Genomic DNA, 10,038 nt, shown 5'->3' with positions numbered 1-10,038 from the left:
TGCAGTATTGTGGGATTGTCGGCCTTTGGGTACCATCCCAACGACGACTGTCCGAAAACCCTCTTAGACGAGACAGATGGGATGTTCTTTATGCAAGACAATCCGTACTAGATTTCTAACCCAGATAGTCGGGACAGCAACTGCTTCCTGTTCGGTCATGTTGGTCTTAATCGGGCACGACTGACAAACATATATACTTAAAGCTACATGCATAATTATTTTCAATTAACTTTTTTTGTACTCATCATTATTCTTGTTATTGTACACCCATATCATCTGGGATGATAAGCTGTTGACATAAAAACAGTTTTGACTGCCCACACCACCACCACCCATTTCACTTTGTCTGTCTCTGTCTTTTTCTCTTTCTATCCAGCCCCACCTGTCTATGTGTCTGTCTGTCTGTTTCTCTCTCTCTCTCTGTGTCTCTGTCTCTCTCTCTCTGTGTTTCTCTCTCCCCGTTGCATATCAAATCAATTGTAAAATGCATGAAATATTGGCTCAAACTTACAAGACTGCCAACATCACGATTATGTAGGCAAGCATACGAGATGCTGCTGCTGCAAGAGGAGAAGGGCGAACAGAACTGGGTATTCCACGTCAAGAAAACACTAACAGAACATGGATTCGGCCTTGTTTGGATGTGTCAATGAGGAGGGCACAAGAGCGGCTTTGTATCGGAATTTAAAGATAGACTTTCAGCATGTTAAAAATAAAACTGGCACGGAAAAATAGAGAGCTATGATAGGTATAAATGGTTCTATTCATTTAAATCAATATTTCAAACAGAGAAATATATTAAGATCGTAACAAACAAGTGGCATAAAATCTGTTTTGCGAGGCTCAGATTGAGAGCACTTGAACTGATGCCAGGAGAATCCCCAATGTGTGGCGAAAGCTCACAAAATGAAAATCATTTCATATTTGTGTGTGTGTGTGTGTGTGTGTGTGTGTGTGTGTGTGTGTGTGTGTGTATGTGTGTGTGTGTATGTGTGTGTGTGTGTGTGTGTGTGTGTGTGTGTGTGTGTGTGTGTGTGTGTCTGTGTGTAACAATGTAAGACAAGCAACGTAGAAGTAGCGGGATTGAAAACTTTTTTCAGAACTTTTGAACCAAAGAAGGGACATTGTGAGCAATTAAAGGGAAAGAACTGCACCTTGATCTCCTACCAGGGCTGATCCATTAACGGAGTTATTTCCCTTCTACTTCGTCGTGAATCGATCAACGAGTTTCTTCGAGTGAGATTTCGTACACAGACATTCTGAAAACAGGTGTGTAGTGCATTCGCAGGTGGCATTAAAGAGGTTTCTTGATGATGTTAACCATATCAATATATAAATATTCCCCTCCACACACACACACACACACACACACACACACACACACACACACACACACACTGTTATTCAAACTGCTATGTCTTTTCGACTGTTTCACCATCGCTTTCATTCCATGTGTTTCATTCATCTCTCTACGTGTCTGTCTCCTTTTCTCTTACTGTCTGTCTCTGTCTCTGATTTTGTCTGTCTGTCTGAATGTCTGCCCTTCTGTTTGTCTGAGTGTCTGTCCTTCTGTCTGCCTTCGACTTTCTATGTCTCTCTGTCTCTCTCGGATTTGTAACTTTTCAGCAAAGGGAGTATGGGGGTAGGGTGGGGTGGGGTGTTCCATTCTATTCTTATGTGTGTGTGTGTTTATCTTCAGTTTAACGTCTATTCACTATAAGTGTTTTTAGACGGAAAGGAGTCAAGTAGTTGATAAAGGAAAGGGTGTGCATGTGAATGTTAGTGTAAAAAAAGTGTTCATGTTATGTATCAGAGGGAAGGTAGATTATTATAAGAAAAAGTCTAAAGAGATTGTGGTGTGTATTGAATGAGATGTCATGGTGAGGGGGGGTGGGGGGGGGGGAGAATATGTATATGCATATCAACAAGTATTAACCTACAACAATGTAAATATAAATAACAACATTAATTAATTGTAATACATCAAAGGAGGATACCAACTGGACTGGAGTTTAAAATTTCCGAAAACATTCTAAGCAATGAATAATCATTCAAAATCTTTTCAGTGGCTAATGAAATATTGGAAGAAAAGTCATCAATTACATCTTTTGGAATTAACTGTCTTATGCTCGGACAATGAACGAGTAGATGGCTTACAGTTATTTGCTTACTGCATATACATTTTATATTTTTAGAAAATTTTGTACGAAAGGCATTTAAACGAATTCTGTACATTAGACTTGTAATTTGTCTTGAATGTGCTGCTGGTGTCGAATTTAGAAAAATGTTTGGGATTAGCTGCATTCTTTGTGTTTACACAACAGTGGTAATATTGATTATATGAATCTATAAGTAATTTCTGAAATCGATTTCTAGATACATTTTCTATACAACTAATGCATTCATGCAGATCTAACTGGATGTCAAGTTGTACTGCGCCTTCGAAATTACGGGCTGCTCTTCTAGCTGCTTGGTCTACCTACTCATTTGAAGATATTCCACAGTGCGAAGGTACCCAACAGAAAGTTATTTTAATGCCCTGTTTTGTCAGTTGGTGAATAATATGTTTTATTTCCATTGTCGTCTCAATTCGCTTCTTTGAATTTGAAGATTCTATAGCTTGTATTACTGACTTTGAGTCTACACATAATAAAATTTCACTTACAGTTTTCGGAATGTCTGAAATATAATTTAAGGCCATAAGTATGGCTATAAGTTCAGCTGTGAAAATGGAATACTGTCTACCAATATAGTACAATTTTTCTATTCTAAATGAAGGAATTACAAAAGCCGCTCCTGAATTACCATCTTCAAGAACAGATCCGTCTGTGTATATTTTTAGATAATCTGAATATTGATTTTCTATATGGGAGAGCACTTCAGGTTTTAACAAAAATGGTGACTGGTTCTTGGGTAAATCTGTATAATCAATGTCAAAGGTAGCTTTACACTGCTCCCATTCAGGGACTGGTGAAAAAGTAGGTATTTTTGCAATTTGCTTGTCTTTTGATTCCGTAGCACTAATGATGTCTGATGCAAATGTATTAATGGATGTCATAGACTGTATCGTCTTAGCTCTTTTAGCAAAATCTTTTTGTGAACTCAAATTAGCTTCTTCTTTTGAAAAGGTTTCATATGCGAAAGATTTGATAACGAATTTCGCGGCTGAAGCTTTCCTTTATTCATCAAGAGATAAAACACCTGCTTCTCTGTAAGTCCCTAAATTTGATGTAAGAATGGGCACACCTAGAGCGAGTTTATATGCCTTACAATCAATGCTTTGCAGCTTCTTTAACAAATGCAGTGGAGCACTGAAGAATACCTCTTGAGCGTATGTCAAGCGTGAACGTGCGAGGGAGGTAGCGAGAGATATCAACGCTTTGGTATCTTGCCCCCAGTGCTGTTTACAAATTATTTTAAGGAAATTTAGACCTTTTCTTGCTTTGTTTAGTATATAGTCAATATGATAATTCCACGAAAGCTTTGAAGAAAGATAGACTCCCAAAAATTTAACAGATTGTGTATATCTGATGATGGTACCATTTATTGTAAACACGTAGAGCTTTTCTGGGTCTGATCCTGTATTAAATAGCATCATTTTTTTTTTTTTTTTTTCTAAGGACAATGATAAACCGTTTTCTGTCATAAGGTTGCTGATTTTATCAAGTTCCCGCTGGTATATTTTCTTTATGTAATTCAATGTCCTAGTAGGCGTTTTATTTTTCATTGTCACCTTCATCCATAAACAAATGTCATCAGCAAATTGAACCAAGACTGTATCTTTAGCTAGCTTGTTAGGTAGATCTGCTAATAATATATTGAATAAAATGACTGCATTTGTAAATATCGAATATAAACTGTTGACATCTGTATTGTTTATGTTGTTAATTTGAAACGATGAAAGTAAACTTCTGAATTTATCCCAGTTCGCAAGTCTGTAATTATATTTTGGAATCTTATCCTCGGTTGGATCTATCGACTGAGATATTTTTGATTCAAGTCTTGTGATAATAGGCAAATGATCACTATTAAGAGTGTCATTCAGTGTATGCCAGTCACATATTGGTGCCAGACCTGGTGAGATTAAAGTAAGATCTATGGCAGTTGCTCTATGACTTGGATTGTCTGGGACACGTGTTATTCTGCCATCGTTTAGTAGGTATAGAGATGTGTGTGTGTGTGTGTGTGTGTGTGTGTGTGCGTGCGTGCGTGCGTGCGTGCGCGTGTGTGTGTGTGTGTGCGTGCGTGCGTGTGTGTGTGCTCTGTGTGTGTGTGTGTGTGTGGAGGGTTGGGGGGGTATCCTTTTAAAAACACATTACTTTTATTTATTCAACTGTCAACAAACTGACGTCCAAAATTTCATCGCTCTAAATTGATGGATATGGCATAATCAATCAACAACCGTCTACCTGAAGATCCAGCCATCAGCCCCATCCACATGTAATATGCGGCTTCTGTTCAAACGTGTGTGTGTGTGTGTGTGTGTGTGTGTGTGTGTGCGTGTGTGTGTGTGCAGTGCGTGCATGTGTGAGTATGCACAAGTTTTTAGATTGATATGCACTTGTATGTATCCTAATTTCTACTGTATCTGTGTTTGTGCATGATTTTCGATTTATGTTCGTACCTTGTTATGTACTAACCCCCCCCTTCCCCCAATATTCCTTGTGACATCGGTGGTGTGTGTCCATCGAGATCGATGATGACCATCGTTGTCATCCAGCTGGGGGATGGGGGGAGGGTGGTGATGGGGTGGGGGGGAGGATGCTCATGAATCTATCTGTGAATGCGCAGATGGCTGAATAGTCCAATCTGCGCACGAAATGTTCGCTGACAGTTGGGGCAGACAAAGACAGGCATACCATTGTCAGGGAGCTTGTTTGCCCGTGACTTTCTGGCCTGCCTCTTCTCAACAGCTGCAGCAGTCCTGTTGGCCTCGCACAACTTGGCGCCTTTGTGCACAGCAGCACGCCATTTGTCACGGTCCACTGCAGATTCCTCCCATGAGTCAGGGTTGATATCAAACGCTTTCAGAGAGACTTTCAGAGTATCTCTGAAGCGCTTCTTCTGACCTCCGTGTGATCTCTTCCCTTGTTGCAGCTCGCCATAGAAGAGCCTTTTGGGCAGCCGATGGTCTGGCATGCGCGCCACGTGTCCAGCCCAGCGAAGCTGGGACTGCATCAGGATGGTGAAGATGCTGGGAAGGGTGGCTTTTGCGAGCACCTCTGTGTCCGGGGTCTTGTCTTGCCACTTGATCTTCAGTAGCTTCCTGAGGCATGTTGTGTGGAAGTGGTTCAGCTTCTTGGCATGTCGTTGGTACACTGTCCAAGTTTCGCAGGCGTACAGTAGTGTGGGGAGAACTACTGCTCTGTAGACCTTTAGCTTGGTCTCAAGACTAATGCCTCTTCTGTTCCAGACATTAGCACTGAGTCTACCAAAAGTTGCGCTTGCTCTTGCAATCCTGACGTTCACTTCATCGTCGATGGTCGCATTTCGTGACAGTGTGCTGCCAAGGTATGTGAACCGCTCCACCGCACTGAGTCTCTGACCGTTGACTGTGATGTTGGGCTCAATGTAGGGTTTCCCTGGGGCTGGCTGATGGAGAACTTCAGTTTTCCTCGTGCTGATGGTAAGGCCGAAGTTCCTGCTGGCAGTGGCAAACTTGTCAACGCTGAGTTGCATGTCAGCTTCAGATCCAGCGTTGAGGGCACAATCATCAGCAAACAAAAAGTCTCTGATGATGTCTGTCATGACCTTCGTTTTTGCTTGAAGCCTTCTGAGGTTAAACAACTTACCATCTGTTCGGTACTTTAGGACGATTCCAACATCGCCATCTCTGAAGGCATCGGTAAGCATTGCAGAGAACATGAGGCTGAACAGCGTTGGAGCCAGGACGCAGCCTTGCTTAAGGAGCAGATGTTTCGCCTTTGTCCTGGACTCGAGCCTGCATGCCTTCATGGAATTGGCTGACCAAGGAAATAAATTTCCGAGGGCATCCGTACTTGGCCATGATCTTCCACAGTCCCTCTCTACTCACAGTGTCGAAGGCCTTAGTGAGGTCGACATAGGTGGAGAACAGATCAGCATTTTGCTCCTGACATTTCTCTTGCAGCTGCCTTGCAGCAAACACCATGTCGGTGGTTCCGCGCTCTTTCCGGAATCCACATTGGCTCTCAGGCAAATGACCTTGGTCAAGGTGTGCTGTGAGGCGGTTTAATAGGATCCTGGCAAGTATCTTGCCAGCGATGGAGAGCAAGGAAATGCCCCGATGGTTATCACAGGCTTGCCGGTTCCCCTTTCGCTTGTACAAGTGAATGATAGATGCATCTTTGAAATCCTGGGGGATCGTCTCTTCTTTCCACATGAGTGAGTACAGCTGATGGAGCTTCTCAGTCAGCACAGTGCCTCCATCCTTGTAGACCTCTGCTGGTATGGAGTCTGCGCCAGGTGCTTTGCCACTGGATAGCAGACGAATTGCTTTCTGGGTCTCAAGAGGTGTTGGCGGATCGTCCAGTGCTTCGTTGATGGGGACTTGTGGGAGACGGTCTATGGCTTCATCATTTATGGAGGAAGGGCGATTTAAGACACTGTTGAAGTGCTCAGCCCAGCGTTCGAGAATTTTCTCCTTCTCGGTGATCAAGGTATTCCCATCTGCACTGAGGAGGGGGGATGATCCCGAGGATGTGGGGCCGTAGACTTCTTTTAAGGCATCATAGAACCTCTTCATATCGTGCCTGTCAGCATATCCCTGGATCTCATCAGCTTTGTCACTCAGCCACTTATCCTGCATCTGGCGTAACTTTTGCTGAACAGTCCTGCGGATGGCATCGTACACATCCTTTTTTGATGTGGACTTTGGGTTGCTCAGGTAGGCTTGATGCAGACGGCGTTTCTCATCCAGAAGTTGCTTGATTTCATCACAGTTTTCATCAAACCAGTCTTTGTGCTTTCTGGACATGGGTCCCAGGGTCGCTGAAGCTGTACTATAGATCAGCTCACGCAGGGTCCTCCAGTCAGACTCCACATTCTGGTTGTCCAGAGAGGCGGATTCCAGACCATCTTCCAGCAGCTCCACAAAGGACTGTTTGATGGTGATGTTTTTCAGCTTAGCGATGTCGAGCCGTTTTGGAGCCTTCTGGCCTTGGGGGCGTCTCTTGGGCTGGATTCGAATATTCAGCTTCGAGACTACAAGGCGATGGTCTGTCCAACACTCGGCGCCGCACATGGTCTTTGTTACACGTACATCTTGCCTATCCCTTTTCCTGACGATGACATAATCGATGAGATGCCAATGCTTTGAGCGAGGGTGCATCCATGACGTCCTGTTACGGGTAGGGAGGCAGAAAACTGTGTTGGTTATCAGCAGTTCGTGCTCTGCACAGGTCTGAAGCAAAAGCAATCCATTTGGGTTGCAGTGGCCCACACCGTGCTTTCCAATCACTCCATCCCAGGAGATGTAGTCAGAGCCAACTCTAGCATTGAAGTCCCCAAGAATGATGAGCTTGTCTGCTTTAGGGATAGCAGCAATGACAGAGTGAAGGTCCTCGTAGAACTTCGCCTTCACTTCATCCGGGTTGGTCATGGTTGGGGCGTAGGCACTGACAATGGTGAGGTGCTTCTGGCCAGATGCCAGTGGGAGTTTCATGGTCATAAGCCTATCGTTGACTCCCTTTGGGATTCCAGCTAGCTTGCTGACAAGCGCTGTTTTTACTGCAAAACCAACGCCAGCCTCACGTCGCTCTTTGCTTCCTCGTCCACTCCAGAAGAAGGTGTAACCAGATCCCCGTTCACAGAGCTCGCCTTCACCTGCAAGCCGAGTCTCACTCAAGGCTGCGATGTCAATGTTGTATCTGGCGAGTTCGGATGCAACTAGTGCCGTTCTCCTTTGGGGTCTGTCCGCGTTATCTCTGTCCAGGAGAGTCCTTATGTTCCAAGCACCAATGGTGAGAGGAACGATCCTTGTTTTTTTCTTTTCTTTCTTGTTGTTTCGACCGCTGATGTAGGGTCCCCGCCAGCCGCGGTATGCTGGCCAGGGTGATATGGAGCAGGCAATTTTTAGGGCACCTTTTCTAGCCCCTTCCTCATGCCAGGGAGGTGAGCAGTGCAATCCTAAAGAGGGCTGCTCAGACGCTCAGACGGCTGCCGAGCTCCATCGCTGCTCCTGTCGACGAAGAACGACCCTATGGCCTGAGCCGCCTGCGTGCAGGTCTGCGACTGCGACTGCCAGTGTACCCACACCTGTCGTTTCGTCGCTCGCCTGTCGCCACAGGACTTGGGGGTGATGAAATGATGAAGGATGAAAGCTCATTTTGGATGACTGATGACTTGCGCGATGAGTTTGTTTAAAGTGAAGAGGAGTTGCGCAACGTCAACCTCACTCTCTCGTCCGGGTCCACCAATTTCCAGTGGCAAGACTAAGTCGAGACGACTGGAGGGTGAGCACGGATGCAGTGGATGACCAAGATATCCTTTCGGTGTCTCATCTTGCTCTCTGCACTCCACAGTGCGTTGCTGTAACCGCCTTCCTCTCCGTTGAACCGATAGGTTTCTTCCGCAGATTCTGCCGGATCCAGCCTTCGCATGCATGGGTAGACACACCCCGGGGGCCAACTGCGTGGGGCATGCACACAGCACAGTGGAGCTAGATGGCCGTCGGTGGCTCTCCTGAGCCAACGCCCTTTTATGGATCTCCATAAGGGTGTCTAGCCACCCGCCTCACCAGTCCCGGAAGGGAGCGGTGGGAGTGCCGGTTTAGTCGCCGGCAACCCGACCCTGAACAGGTTGTACTGGATTACAGGTTACCAGTAGCAGATCTAATGACCTGACCTGACCAGGCACACTTAGTAATAAAGACATATTCCGCAATTCATCTTTATTCTTATCTTATCTGTCTATTATAATCAATGTGCGGTATAGTAGGCTATGTTTATAATTATATTCAAATAATGTTTCTTAATTTTTTTTCTGTTTTTGCATTAAGAATACTAGTTATAACCTGCAGTGTGTGGATTTATGTATGAAACGATGTATGTGATATTTTTTTTTTACATTTGTATCTTCGTAATATTTGTAGGGGCTGTTGTTAGCTTTTACAGTTATGGTCCCCATGTTGTTTACTTGTCTATGTTGTGATAATGCACCTGACCAAAATTTCTCCAGTTGGAGATAATAAAGTTATTCTTATCTTATCTTCTATTCTATTCTATTCTCTAATGTTCTATTTTGACAGTTGTTGTTGTTATAGTTTTTGCTGATGCCCCGCTGATTTTGATGCTACTGCTGTTAATGTTGTTATTTTTCTGCAGACACATGGGCTGTTAGTGTCACTGACACAGACACACAACCAAACATTTGAAACATCATGTCAGTCATCACAGAGAAAGACAGACATAGACAACTATACAGGAAAGGCATCATGATGATAAATGCTGAATGGTATGGATAGTTATATTGCGCCTATCCTCGGTCGGAGACCAAGCTCTAAGCGCTTCACAAACACGGGGTCATTTTGCACAACAGGCTGCCTACCTGGGACGAGCCGACTATCGGCTGCCAGTGGGCGCTCATCATTCCTTTCCTGTGTCATCCAGTCTTCCTAAGATAGCCTCTCTTCCCTGCCTTTTCCTTGTTTTCAGTTTCTCCAGGTTTAGAGTTATGCATACTTGTGAATGACTGGTGCGAAAGCGCTTTGATTTGTCTCTGCACAAGATTCAGCGCTATATATATATATATATATATATATATATATATATATATATATATTTCAGACACACACACACATAATTATACACTCTGACAGACACGTAACAGTTTACGTGCAATACTGGTTTTGTTGTTGTTGTGGTGGGTTTTTTTTGGGGGGGGGGTTGTTTTGTTTTTTTCGGGGGGGGGGGGGGGTTGTTTTTACGCCGCGATGTAGTCAGCCATACTCCGTTTTCGGAGGCGTGCATGATAGGTTGTTTTTTTTTTCCATAACCAACTGAACGCTGACACGGATTACGTGGTCTTTAACGTGCGTATTTGATCTGCGTGCGAATAGAC

The sequence above is a fragment of the Babylonia areolata genome, chromosome 15 (assembly GCF_041734735.1).
Source record: "Babylonia areolata isolate BAREFJ2019XMU chromosome 15, ASM4173473v1, whole genome shotgun sequence".
NCBI lineage: Eukaryota > Metazoa > Mollusca > Gastropoda > Neogastropoda > Buccinidae > Babylonia > Babylonia areolata.
The sequence above is the reverse complement of the archived record's forward strand: the minus strand, read 5'-3'. Positions refer to the sequence as shown.